We start from the raw sequence: 13,966 nt of genomic DNA, 5'->3' as shown, positions 1-13,966 counted from the left end.
TATGAAGAAATCCCGTTTCCAAAGAAGGCCTCAACCAGGTCTAAATATCCACTTGCAGACTTAACAAACAGAGTGTTTTCAAACTGCTCTATGAAAAGGAAGGTTAAACTCTGTGAGTTGAAGGTACCGATTACAAAGTAGTTTCTGAGAATGATTCTGTGTAGTTTTGAAACGGGGTTCTTTCAATTTCTAAGATTGGCCTCAAATCGCAGGAAATCTCCCCTTGCAATTTCCACAAAAAGAGTGTTTCAAAACTGATCTTTCTAAAGGAAGGTTTAACTCTGTGAGTTGAACACACACCACACAAAGAAGTTACTGAGAATTCTTCTTTCTTGCAGTATATGAAGAAATCCCGTTTCCAACGAAGGCCACAAAGAGGTCTAAATATCCACTTGCAGACTTAACAAACAGAGTGTTTCCAAACTGCTCTATGAAAAGAAAGGTTAAACTCTGTGAGTTGAACACATCCAGTACAAAGTAGTTTCTGAGAATGATTCTGTCTAGTTTTTAAACGAGGATATTGCCATTTCTAAGATTGGCCTCAAATCTCTTGAAATCTCCACTTGCAAATTCCACAAAAAGAGTGTTTCAAAACTGCTCTGTCTAAAGGAACGTTCAGCTCTGTGAGTTGAATACAAACAACGCAAAGAAGTTACTGAGAATTCTTCTGTCTAGCATTTTATGAAGAAATCCCGTTTCCAACGAAGGCCTCAACCAGGTCTAAATATCCACTTGCAGACTTAACAAATAGAGTGTTTTGAAACTGCTCTATGAAAAGGAAGGTTAAACTCTGTGAGTTGAAGACACCCATTACAAAGTAGTTTCTGAGAATGATTCTGAGTAGTTTTGAAACGGGGTTCTTTCAATTTCTAAGATTGGCCTCAAATCGCAGGAAATCTCCACTTGCAATTTCCACAAAAAGAGTGTTTCAAAACTGATCTTTCTAAAGGAAGGTTTAACTCTGTGAGTTGAACACACACCACACAAACAAGTTACTGAGAATTCTTCTTTCTTGCAGTATATGAAGAAATCCCGTTTCCAACGAAGGCCACAAACAGGTCTAAATATCCACTTGCAGACTTAACAAACAGAGTGTTTCCAAACTGCTCTATGAAAAGAAAGGTTAAACTCTGTGAGTTGAACACCTCCAGTACAAAGTAGTTTCTGAGAATGATTCTGTCTAGTTTTTAAACGAGGATATTGCCATTTCTAAGATTGGCCTCAAATCTCTTGAAATCTCCACTTGCAAATTCCACAAAAAGAGTGTTTCAAAACTGCTCTGTCTAAAGGAACATTCAGCTCTGTGAGTTGAATACAAACAACGCAAAGAAGTTACTGAGAATTCTTCTGTCTAGCATTCTATGAAGAAATCCCGTTTCCAACGAAGGCCTCAACCAGGTCTAAATATCCACTTGCAGACTTAACAAACAGAGTGTTTTCAAACTGCTCTATGAAAAGGAAGGTTAAACTCTGTGAGTTGAACACACCCATTACAAAGTAGTTTCTGAGAATGATTCTGTGTAGTTTTGAAACGGGGTTATTTCAATTTCTAAGATTGGCCTCAAATCGCAGGAAATCTCCACTTGCAATTTCCACAAAAAGAGTGTTTCAAAACTGATCTTTCTAAAGGAAGGTTTAACTCTGTGAGTTGAACACACACCACACAAAGAAGTTACTGAGAATTCTTCTTTCTTGCAGAATATGAAGAAATCCCGTTTCCAACGAAGGCCACAAAGAGGTCTAAATATCCACTTGCAGACTTAAGAAACAGAGTGTTTCCAAACTGCTCTATGAAAAGAAAGGTTAAACTCTGTGAGTTGAACACATCCAGTACAAAGTAGTTTCTGAGAATGATTCTGTCTAGTTTTTAAACGAGGATATTGCCATTTCTAAGATTGGCCTCAAATCTCTTGAAATCTCCACTTGCAAATTCCACAAAAAGAGTGTTTCAAAACTGCTCTGTCTAAAGGAACGTTCAGCTCTGTGAGTTGAATACAAACAATGCAAAGAAGTTACTGAGAATTCTTCTGTCTAGCATTTTATGAAGAAATCCCGTTTCCAAAGAAGGCCTCAACCAGGTCTAAATATCCACTTGCAGACTTAACAAACAGAGTGTTTTCAAACTGCTCTATGAAAAGGAAGGTTAAACTCTGTGAGTTGAAGGTACCGATTACAAAGTAGTTTCTGAGAATGATTCTGTGTAGTTTTGAAACGGGGTTCTTTCAATTTCTAAGATTGGCCTCAAATCGCAGGAAATCTCCCCTTGCAATTTCCACAAAAAGAGTGTTTCAAAACTGATCTTTCTAAAGGAAGGTTTAACTCTGTGAGTTGAACACACACCACACAAAGAAGTTACTGAGAATTCTTCTTTCTTGCAGTATATGAAGAAATCCCGTTTCCAACGAAGGCCACAAAGAGGTCTAAATATCCACTTGCAGACTTAACAAACAGAGTGTTTCCAAACTGCTCTATGAAAAGAAAGGTTAAACTCTGTGAGTTGAACACATCCAGTACAAAGTAGTTTCTGAGAATGATTCTGTCTAGTTTTTAAACGAGGATATTGCCATTTCTAAGATTGGCCTCAAATCTCTTGAAATCTCCACTTGCAAATTCCACAAAAAGAGTGTTTCAAAACTGCTCTGTCTAAAGGAACGTTCAGCTCTGTGAGTTGAATACAAACAACGCAAAGAAGTTACTGAGAATTCTTCTGTCTAGCATTTTATGAAGAAATCCCGTTTCCAACGAAGGCCTCAACCAGGTCTAAATATCCACTTGCAGACTTAACAAATAGAGTGTTTTGAAACTGCTCTATGAAAAGGAAGGTTAAACTCTGTGAGTTGAAGACACCCATTACAAAGTAGTTTCTGAGAATGATTCTGAGTAGTTTTGAAACGGGGTTCTTTCAATTTCTAAGATTGGCCTCAAATCGCAGGAAATCTCCACTTGCAATTTCCACAAAAAGAGTGTTTCAAAACTGATCTTTCTAAAGGAAGGTTTAACTCTGTGAGTTGAACACACACCACACAAACAAGTTACTGAGAATTCTTCTTTCTTGCAGTATATGAAGAAATCCCGTTTCCAACGAAGGCCACAAACAGGTCTAAATATCCACTTGCAGACTTAACAAACAGAGTGTTTCCAAACTGCTCTATGAAAAGAAAGGTTAAACTCTGTGAGTTGAACACCTCCAGTACAAAGTAGTTTCTGAGAATGATTCTGTCTAGTTTTTAAACGAGGATATTGCCATTTCTAAGATTGGCCTCAAATCTCTTGAAATCTCCACTTGCAAATTCCACAAAAAGAGTGTTTCAAAACTGCTCTGTCTAAAGGAACATTCAGCTCTGTGAGTTGAATACAAACAACGCAAAGAAGTTACTGAGAATTCTTCTGTCTAGCATTCTATGAAGAAATCCCGTTTCCAACGAAGGCCTCAACCAGGTCTAAATATCCACTTGCAGACTTAACAAACAGAGTGTTTTCAAACTGCTCTATGAAAAGGAAGGTTAAACTCTGTGAGTTGAACACACCCATTACAAAGTAGTTTCTGAGAATGATTCTGTGTAGTTTTGAAACGGGGTTATTTCAATTTCTAAGATTGGCCTCAAATCGCAGGAAATCTCCACTTGCAATTTCCACAAAAAGAGTGTTTCAAAACTGATCTTTCTAAAGGAAGGTTTAACTCTGTGAGTTGAACACACACCACACAAAGAAGTTACTGAGAATTCTTCTTTCTTGCAGAATATGAAGAAATCCCGTTTCCAACGAAGGCCACAAAGAGGTCTAAATATCCACTTGCAGACTTAAGAAACAGAGTGTTTCCAAACTGCTCTATGAAAAGAAAGGTTAAACTCTGTGAGTTGAACACATCCAGTACAAAGTAGTTTCTGAGAATGATTCTGTCTAGTTTTTAAACGAGGATATTGCCATTTCTAAGATTGGCCTCAAATCTCTTGAAATCTCCACTTGCAAATTCCACAAAAAGAGTGTTTCAAAACTGCTCTGTCTAAAGGAACGTTCAGCTCTGTGAGTTGAATACAAACAATGCAAAGAAGTTACTGAGAATTCTTCTGTCTAGCATTCTATGAAGAAATCCCGTTTCCAACGAAGGCCTCAACCAGGTCTAAATATCCACTTGCAGACTTAACAAACAGAGTGTTTTCAAACCGCTCTATGAAAAGAAAGGTTAAACTCTGTGAGTTGAACACACCCATTACAAAGTAGTTTCTGAGAATGATTCTGTGTAGTTTTGAAACGGGGTTCTTTCAATTTCTAAGATTGGCCTCAAATCGCAGGAAATCTCCACTTGCAATTTCCACAAAAAGAGTGTTTCAAAACTGATCTTTCTAAAGGAAGGTTTAACTCTGTGAGTTGAACACACACCACACAAAGAAGTTACTGAGAATTCTTCTTTCTTGCAGTATATGAAGAAATCCCGTTTCCAACGAAGGCCACAAAGAGGTCTAAATATCCACTTGCAGACTTAACAAACAGAGTGTTTCCAAACTGCTCTATAAAAAGAAAGGTTAAACTCTGTGAGTTGAACACATCCAGTACAAAGTAGTTTCTGAGAATGATTCTGTCTAGTTTTTAAACGAGGATATTGCCATTTCTAAGATTGGCCTCAAATCTCTTGAAATCTCCACTTGCAAATTCCACAAAAAGAGTGTTTCAAAACTGCTCTGTCTAAAGGAACGTTCAGCTCTGTGAGTTGAATACAAACAACGCAAAGAAGTTACTGAGAATTCTTCTGTCTAGCATTCTATGAAGAAATCCCTTTTCCAACGAAGGCCTCAACCAGGTCTAAATATCCACTTGCAGACTTAACAAACAGAGTGTTTTCAAACTGCTCTATGAAAAGGAAGGTTAAACTCTGTGAGTTGAACACACCCATTACAAAGTAGTTTCTGAGAATGATTCTGTGTAGTTTTGAAACGGGGTTATTTCAATTTCTAAGATTGGCCTCAAATCGCAGGAAATCTCCACTTGCAATTTCCACAAAAAGAGTGTTTCAAAACTGATCTTTCTAAAGGAAGGTTTAACTCTGTGAGTTGAACACACACCACACAAAGAAGTTACTGAGAATTCTTCTTTCTTGCAGTATATGAAGAAATCCCGTTTCCAACGAAGGCCACAAAGAGGTCTAAATATCCACTTGCAGACTTAAGAAACAGAGTGTTTCCAAACTGCTCTATGAAAAGAAAGGTTAAACTCTGTGAGTTGAACACATCCAGTACAAAGTAGTTTCTGAGAATGATTCTGTCTAGTTTTTAAACGAGGATATTGCCATTTCTAAGATTGGCCTCAAATCTCTTGAAATCTCCACTTGCAAATTCCACAAAAAGAGTGTTTCAAAACTGCTCTGTCTAAAGGAACGTTCAGCTCTGTGAGTTGAATACAAACAACGCAAAGAAGTTACTGAGAATTCTTCTGTCTAGCATTCTATGAAGAAATCCCGTTTCCAACGAAGGCCTCAATCAGGTCTAAATATCCACTTGCAGACTTAACAAACAGAGTGTTTTCAAACTGCTCTATGAAAAGGAAGGTTAAACTCTGTGAGTTGAAGATACCGATTACAAAGTAGTTTCTGAGAATGATTCTGTGTAGTTTTGAAACGGGGTTCTTTCAATTTCTAAGATTGGCCTCAAATCGCAGGAAATCTCCCCTTGCAATTTCCACAAAAAGAGTGTTTCAAAACTGATCTTTCTAAAGGAAGGTTTAACTCTGTGAGTTGAACACACACCACACAAAGAAGTTACTGAGAATTCTTCTTTCTTGCAGTATATGAAGAAATCCCGTTTCCAACGAAGGCCACAAAGAGGTCTAAATATCCACTTGCAGACTTAAGAAACAGAGTGTTTCCAAACTGCTCTATGAAAAGAAAGGTTAAACTCTGTGAGTTGAACACATCCAGTACAAAGTAGTTTCTGAGAATGATTCTGTCTAGTTTTTAAACGAGGATATTGCCATTTCTAAGATTGGCCTCAAATCTCTTGAAATCTCCACTTGCAAATTCCACAAAAAGAGTGTTTCAAAACTGCTCTGTCTAAAGGAACGTTCAGCTCTGTGAGTTGAATACAAACAACGCAAAGAAGTTACTGAGAATTCTTCTGTCTAGCATTCTATGAAGAAATCCCGTTTCCAACGAAGGCCTCAACCAGGTCTAAATATCCACTTGCAGACTTAACAAACAGAGTGTTTTCAAACTGCTCTATGAAAAGGAAGGTTAAACTCTGTGAGTTGAACACACCCATTACAAAGTAGTTTCTGAGAATGATTCTGTGTAGTTTTGAAACGGGGTTCTTTCAATTTCTAAGATTGGCCTCAAATCGCAGGAAATCTCCACTTGCAATTTCCACAAAAAGAGTGTTTCAAAACTGATCTTTCTAAAGGAAGGTTTAACTCTGTGAGTTGAACACACACCACACAAACAAGTTACTGAGAATTCTTCTTTCTTGCAGTATATGAAGAAATCCCGTTTCCAACGAAGGCCACAAACAGGTCTAAATATCCACTTGCAGACTTAACAAACAGAGTGTTTCCAAACTGCTCTATGAAAAGAAAGGTTAAACTCTGTGAGTTGAACACCTCCAGTACAAAGTAGTTTCTGAGAATGATTCTGTCTAGTTTTTAAACGAGGATATTGCCATTTCTAAGATTGGCCTCAAATCTCTTGAAATCTCCACTTGCAAATTCCACAAAAAGAGTGTTTCAAAACTGCTCTGTCTAAAGGAACGTTCAGCTCTGTGAGTTGAATACAAACAACGCAAAGAAGTTACTGAGAATTCTTCTGTCTAGCATTCTATGAAGAAATCCCGTTTCCAACGAAGGCCTCAACCAGGTCTAAATATCCACTTGCAGACTTAACAAACAGAGTGTTTTCAAACTGCTCTATGAAAAGGAAGGTTAAACTCTGTGAGTTGAACACACCCATTACAAAGTAGTTTCTGAGAATGATTCTGTGTAGTTTTGAAACGGGGTTATTTCAATTTCTAAGATTGGCCTCAAATCGCAGGAAATCTCCACTTGCAATTTCCACAAAAAGAGTGTTTCAAAACTGATCTTTCTAAAGGAAGGTTTAACTCTGTGAGTTGAACACACACCACACAAAGAAGTTACTGAGAATTCTTCTTTCTTGCAGAATATGAAGAAATCCCGTTTCCAACGAAGGCCACAAAGAGGTCTAAATATCCACTTGCAGACTTAAGAAACAGAGTGTTTCCAAACTGCTCTATGAAAAGAAAGGTTAAACTCTGTGAGTTGAACACATCCAGTACAAAGTAGTTTCTGAGAATGATTCTGTCTAGTTTTTAAACGAGGATATTGCCATTTCTAAGATTGGCCTCAAATCTCTTGAAATCTCCACTTGCAAATTCCACAAAAAGAGTGTTTCAAAACTGCTCTGTCTAAAGGAACGTTCAGCTCTGTGAGTTGAATACAAACAATGCAAAGAAGTTACTGAGAATTCTTCTGTCTAGCATTTTATGAAGAAATCCCGTTTCCAAAGAAGGCCTCAACCAGGTCTAAATATCCACTTGCAGACTTAACAAACAGAGTGTTTTCAAACTGCTCTATGAAAAGGAAGGTTAAACTCTGTGAGTTGAAGGTACCGATTACAAAGTAGTTTCTGAGAATGATTCTGTGTAGTTTTGAAACGGGGTTCTTTCAATTTCTAAGATTGGCCTCAAATCGCAGGAAATCTCCCCTTGCAATTTCCACAAAAAGAGTGTTTCAAAACTGATCTTTCTAAAGGAAGGTTTAACTCTGTGAGTTGAACACACACCACACAAAGAAGTTACTGAGAATTCTTCTTTCTTGCAGTATATGAAGAAATCCCGTTTCCAACGAAGGCCACAAAGAGGTCTAAATATCCACTTGCAGACTTAAGAAACAGAGTGTTTCCAAACTGCTCTATGAAAAGAAAGGTTAAACTCTGTGAGTTGAACACATCCAGTACAAAGTAGTTTCTGAGAATGATTCTGTCTAGTTTTTAAACGAGGATATTGCCATTTCTAAGATTGGCCTCAAATCTCTTGAAATCTCCACTTGCAAATTCCACAAAAAGAGTGTTTCAAAACTGCTCTGTCTAAAGTAACGTTCAGCTCTGTGAGTTGAATACAAACAACGCAAAGAAGTTACTGAGAATTCTTCTGTCTAGCATTTTATGAAGAAATCCCGTTTCCAACGAAGGCCTCAACCAGGTCTAAATATCCACTTGCAGACTTAACAAATAGAGTGTTTTGAAACTGCTCTATGAAAAGGAAGGTTAAACTCTGTGAGTTGAAGACACCCATTACAAAGTAGTTTCTGAGAATGATTCTGAGTAGTTTTGAAACGGGGTTCTTTCAATTTCTAAGATTGGCCTCAAATCGCAGGAAATCTCCACTTGCAATTTCCACAAAAAGAGTGTTTCAAAACTGATCTTTCTAAAGGAAGGTTTAACTCTGTGAGTTGAACACACACCACACAAACAAGTTACTGAGAATTCTTCTTTCTTGCAGTATATGAAGAAATCCCGTTTCCAACGAAGGCCACAAACAGGTCTAAATATCCACTTGCAGACTTAACAAACAGAGTGTTTCCAAACTGCTCTATGAAAAGAAAGGTTAAACTCTGTGAGTTGAACACCTCCAGTACAAAGTAGTTTCTGAGAATGATTCTGTCTAGTTTTTAAACGAGGATATTGCCATTTCTAAGATTGGCCTCAAATCTCTTGAAATCTCCACTTGCAAATTCCACAAAAAGAGTGTTTCAAAACTGCTCTGTCTAAAGGAACATTCAGCTCTGTGAGTTGAATACAAACAACGCAAAGAAGTTACTGAGAATTCTTCTGTCTAGCATTCTATGAAGAAATCCCGTTTCCAACGAAGGCCTCAACCAGGTCTAAATATCCACTTGCAGACTTAACAAACAGAGTGTTTTCAAACTGCTCTATGAAAAGGAAGGTTAAACTCTGTGAGTTGAACACACCCATTACAAAGTAGTTTCTGAGAATGATTCTGTGTAGTTTTGAAACGGGGTTATTTCAATTTCTAAGATTGGCCTCAAATCGCAGGAAATCTCCACTTGCAATTTCCACAAAAAGAGTGTTTCAAAACTGATCTTTCTAAAGGAAGGTTTAACTCTGTGAGTTGAACACACACCACACAAAGAAGTTACTGAGAATTCTTCTTTCTTGCAGAATATGAAGAAATCCCGTTTCCAACGAAGGCCACAAAGAGGTCTAAATATCCACTTGCAGACTTAAGAAACAGAGTGTTTCCAAACTGCTCTATGAAAAGAAAGGTTAAACTCTGTGAGTTGAACACATCCAGTACAAAGTAGTTTCTGAGAATGATTCTGTCTAGTTTTTAAACGAGGATATTGCCATTTCTAAGATTGGCCTCAAATCTCTTGAAATCTCCACTTGCAAATTCCACAAAAAGAGTGTTTCAAAACTGCTCTGTCTAAAGGAACGTTCAGCTCTGTGAGTTGAATACAAACAATGCAAAGAAGTTACTGAGAATTCTTCTGTCTAGCATTCTATGAAGAAATCCCGTTTCCAACGAAGGCCTCAACCAGGTCTAAATATCCACTTGCAGACTTAACAAACAGAGTGTTTTCAAACCGCTCTATGAAAAGAAAGGTTAAACTCTGTGAGTTGAACACACCCATTACAAAGTAGTTTCTGAGAATGATTCTGTGTAGTTTTGAAACGGGGTTCTTTCAATTTCTAAGATTGGCCTCAAATCGCAGGAAATCTCCACTTGCAATTTCCACAAAAAGAGTGTTTCAAAACTGATCTTTCTAAAGGAAGGTTTAACTCTGTGAGTTGAACACACACCACACAAAGAAGTTACTGAGAATTCTTCTTTCTTGCAGTATATGAAGAAATCCCGTTTCCAACGAAGGCCACAAAGAGGTCTAAATATCCACTTGCAGACTTAACAAACAGAGTGTTTCCAAACTGCTCTATAAAAAGAAAGGTTAAACTCTGTGAGTTGAACACATCCAGTACAAAGTAGTTTCTGAGAATGATTCTGTCTAGTTTTTAAACGAGGATATTGCCATTTCTAAGATTGGCCTCAAATCTCTTGAAATCTCCACTTGCAAATTCCACAAAAAGAGTGTTTCAAAACTGCTCTGTCTAAAGGAACGTTCAGCTCTGTGAGTTGAATACAAACAACGCAAAGAAGTTACTGAGAATTCTTCTGTCTAGCATTCTATGAAGAAATCCCTTTTCCAACGAAGGCCTCAACCAGGTCTAAATATCCACTTGCAGACTTAACAAACAGAGTGTTTTCAAACTGCTCTATGAAAAGGAAGGTTAAACTCTGTGAGTTGAACACACCCATTACAAAGTAGTTTCTGAGAATGATTCTGTGTAGTTTTGAAACGGGGTTATTTCAATTTCTAAGATTGGCCTCAAATCGCAGGAAATCTCCACTTGCAATTTCCACAAAAAGAGTGTTTCAAAACTGATCTTTCTAAAGGAAGGTTTAACTCTGTGAGTTGAACACACACCACACAAAGAAGTTACTGAGAATTCTTCTTTCTTGCAGTATATGAAGAAATCCCGTTTACAACGAAGGCCACAAAGAGGTCTAAATATCCACATGCAGACTTAAGAAACAGAGTGTTTCCAAACTGCTCTATGAAAAGAAAGGTTAAACTCTGTGAGTTGAACACATCCAGTACAAAGTAGTTTCTGAGAATGATTCTGTCTAGTTTTTAAACGAGGATATTGCCATTTCTAAGATTGGCCTCAAATCTCTTGAAATCTCCACTTGCAAATTCCACAAAAAGAGTGTTTCAAAACTGCTCTGTCTAAAGGAACGTTCAGCTCTGTGAGTTGAATACAAACAACGCAAAGAAGTTACTGAGAATTATTCTGTCTAGCATTCTATGAAGAAATCCCGTTTCCAACGAAGGCCTCAATCAGGTCTAAATATCCACTTGCAGACTTAACAAACAGAGTGTTTTCAAACTGCTCTATGAAAAGAAAGGTTAAACTCTGTGAGTTGAACACACCCATTACAAAGTAGTTTCTGAGAATGATTCTGTGTAGTTTTGAAACGGGGTTATTTCAATTTCTAAGATTGGCCTCAAATCGCAGGAAATCTCCACTTGCAATTTCCACAAAAAGAGTGTTTCAAAACTGATCTTTCTAAAGGAAGGTTTAACTCTGTGAGTTGAACACACACCACAAAAAGAAGTTGCTGAGAATTCTTCTTTCTTGCAGTATATGAAGAAATCCCGTTTCCAACGAAGGCCACAAACAGGTCAAAATATCCACTTGCAGACTTAACAAACAGAGTGTTTCCAAACTGCTCTATGAAAAGAAAGGTTAAACTCTGTGAGTTGAACACATCCAGTTCAAAGTAGTTTCTGAGAATGATTCTCTCTAGTTTTTAAACGAGGATATTGCCATTTCTAAGATTGGCCTCAAATCTCTTGAAATCTCCACTTGCAAATTCCACAAAAAGAGTGTTTCAAAACTGCTCTGTCTAAAGGAACGTTCAGCTCTGTGAGTTGAATACAAACAACGCAAAGATGTTACTGAGAATTCTTCTGTCTAGCATTCTATGAAGAAATCCCGTTTCCAACGAAGGCCTCAACCAGGTCTAAATATCCACTTGCAGACTTAACAAACAGAGTGTTTTCAAACTGCTCTATGAAAAGGAAGGTTAAACTCTGTGAGTTGAACACACCCATTACAAAGTAGTTTCTGAGAATGATTCTGTGTAGTTTTGAAACGGGGTTATTTCAATTTCTAAGATTGGCCTCAAATCGCAGGAAATCTCCACTTGCAATTTCCACAAAAAGAGTGTTTCAAAACTGATCTTTCTAAAGGAAGGTTTAACTCTGTGAGTTGAACACACACCACACAAAGAAGTTACTGAGAATTCTTCTTTCTTGCAGAATATGAAGAAATCCCGTTTCCAACGAAGGCCACAAAGAGGTCTAAATATCCACTTGCAGACTTAAGAAACAGAGTGTTTCCAAACTGCTCTATGAAAAGAAAGGTTAAACTCTGTGAGTTGAACACATCCAGTACAAAGTAGTTTCTGAGAATGATTCTGTCTAGTTTTTAAACGAGGATATTGCCATTTCTAAGATTGGCCTCAAATCTCTTGAAATCTCCACTTGCAAATTCCACAAAAAGAGTGTTTCAAAACTGCTCTGTCTAAAGGAACGTTCAGCTCTGTGAGTTGAATACAAACAATGCAAAGAAGTTACTGAGAATTCTTCTGTCTAGCATTCTATGAAGAAATCCCGTTTCCAACGAAGGCCTCAACCAGGTCTAAATATCCACTTGCAGACTTAACAAACAGAGTGTTTTCAAACTGCTCTATGAATAGAAAGGTTAAACTCTGTGAGTTGAACACACCCATTACAAAGTAGTTTCTGAGAATGATTCTGTGTAGTTTTGAAACGGGGTTATTTCAATTTCTAAGATTGGCCTCAAATCGCAGGAAATCTCCACTTGCAATTTCCACAAAAAGAGTGTTTCAAAACTGATCTTTCTAAAGGAAGGTTTAACTCTGTGAGTTGAACACACACCACAAAAAGAAGTTGCTGAGAATTCTTCTTTCTTACAGTATATGAAGAAATCCCGTTTCCAACGAAGGCCACAAACAGGTCAAAATATCCACTTGCAGACTTAACAAACAGAGTGTTTCCAAACTGCTCTATGAAAAGAAAGGTTAAACTCTGTGAGTTGAACACATCCAGTTCAAAGTAGTTTCTGAGAATGATTCTCTCTAGTTTTTAAACGAGGATATTGCCATTTCTAAGATTGGCCTCAAATCTCTTGAAATCTCCACTTGCAAATTCCACAAAAAGAGTGTTTCAAAACTGCTCTGTCTAAAGGAACGTTCAGCTCTGTGAGTTGAATACAAACAACGCAAAGATGTTACTGAGAATTCTTCTGTCTAGCATTCTATGAAGAAATCCCGTTTCCAACGAAGGCCTCAACCAGGTCTAAATATCCACTTGCAGACTTAACAAACAGAGTGTTTTCAAACTGCTCTATGAAAAGGAAGGTTAAACTCTGTGAGTTGAACACACCCATTACAAAGTAGTTTCTGAGAATGATTCTGTGTAGTTTTGAAACGGGGTTATTTCAATTTCTAAGATTGGCCTCAAATCGCAGGAAATCTCCACTTGCAATTTCCACAAAAAGAGTGTTTCAAAACTGATCTTTCTAAAGGAAGGTTTAACTCTGTGAGTTGAACACACACCACAAAAAGAAGTTGCTGAGAATTCTTCTTTCTTGCAGTATATGAAGAAATCCCGTTTCCAACGAAGGCCACAAACAGGTCAAAATATCCACTTGCAGACTTAACAAACAGAGTGTTTCCAAACTGCTCTATGAAAAGAAAGGTTAAACTCTGTGAGTTGAACACATCCAGTTCAAAGTAGTTTCTGAGAATGATTCTCTCTAGTTTTTAAACGAGGATATTGCCATTTCTAAGATTGGCCTCAAATCTCTTGAAATCTCCACTTGCAAATTCCACAAAAAGAGTGTTTCAAAACTGCTCTGTCTAAAGGAACGTTCAGCTCTGTGAGTTGAATACAAACAACGCAAAGATGTTACTGAGAATTCTTCTGTCTAGCATTCTATGAAGAAATCCCGTTTCCAACGAAGGCCTCAACCAGGTCTAAATATCCACTTGCAGACTTAACAAACAGAGTGTTTTCAAACTGCTCTATGAAAAGGAAGGTTAAACTCTGTGAGTTGAACACACCCATTACAAAGTAGTTTCTGAGAATGATTCTGTGTAGTTTTGAAACGGGGTTATTTCAATTTCTAAGATTGGCCTCAAATCGCAGGAAATCTCCACTTGCAATTTCCACAAAAAGAGTGTTTCAAAACTGATCTTTCTAAAGGAAGGTTTAACTCTGTGAGTTGAACACACACCACACAAAGAAGTTACTGAGAATTCTTCTTTCTTGCAGAATATGAAGAAATCCCGTTTCCAACGAA

The sequence above is a fragment of the Pan paniscus genome, chromosome 10 (assembly GCF_029289425.2).
Source record: "Pan paniscus chromosome 10, NHGRI_mPanPan1-v2.0_pri, whole genome shotgun sequence".
In the NCBI taxonomy this organism is placed as follows: Eukaryota; Metazoa; Chordata; class Mammalia; order Primates; family Hominidae; genus Pan; species Pan paniscus.
This window is presented reverse-complemented; position numbering follows the sequence as displayed.